We start from the raw sequence: 705 nt of genomic DNA on the forward strand, positions 1-705 counted from the left end.
AAGTTCTTTATAAACTTACAATAAAATCTTGATTAAAATTTAAAAAAATAAAATGGGGCGGGGAAGAATGCTCAAAGCTCTTATCATAGTCAGCGTTTTTGGCACTTATGGTTATATTTATTTTGTTAAGATGACTTCCTGGTAGCCACATCTATTTTTCTGGTCCTTCTAAACACGAGGAAGAAGGAAGCCATAATAGTAAATAATTTTTCTTAAACCACATCCCTTGTGAAAGAATAAATAGCTTGAACATGCTGAGAACAGGAGTTTGACTCTTTTTCAGTTCTATTTTACCTGCTCTTATTGACTTTGATACTAATTCATCTCAATCAATTTGAGTCTGTTGTTTCTATATGTTATTTAGTTGACTCTGACTTATAGAAACTCTATGTACAACAGCTCTGAACCCTGTTCTATCTTGAGCCAATTTCATTGTCTCTAACACACCTACCCCCATTACCCCAGTCTCTGAGTCAATCCATCTTATCCAAGGTCTTCCTCTCTTGAACTGTCCCTCTACCCTCCCAAGCATGATGTCCCTTCCGAAGGACTGGTCTTTTATTGCAACATGCCCAAAGTATGTCAGTTGGAGCTTCAGAAAGTACAGCCAGAGTGTTCCTTGAAGACAAAAATGGTAAAACTTTAGCTCACATACTTTAGGCATCTTGTTGGGGGAGGGGTGCTGTTCTTTGCAAAGGTGTATCA

This window comes from Elephantulus edwardii, unplaced genomic scaffold (genome assembly GCF_000299155.1).
Source record: "Elephantulus edwardii isolate Elephantulus edwardi_28Jun2011 unplaced genomic scaffold, EleEdw1.0 scaffold00179, whole genome shotgun sequence".
Lineage (NCBI taxonomy): Eukaryota > Metazoa > Chordata > Mammalia > Macroscelidea > Macroscelididae > Elephantulus > Elephantulus edwardii.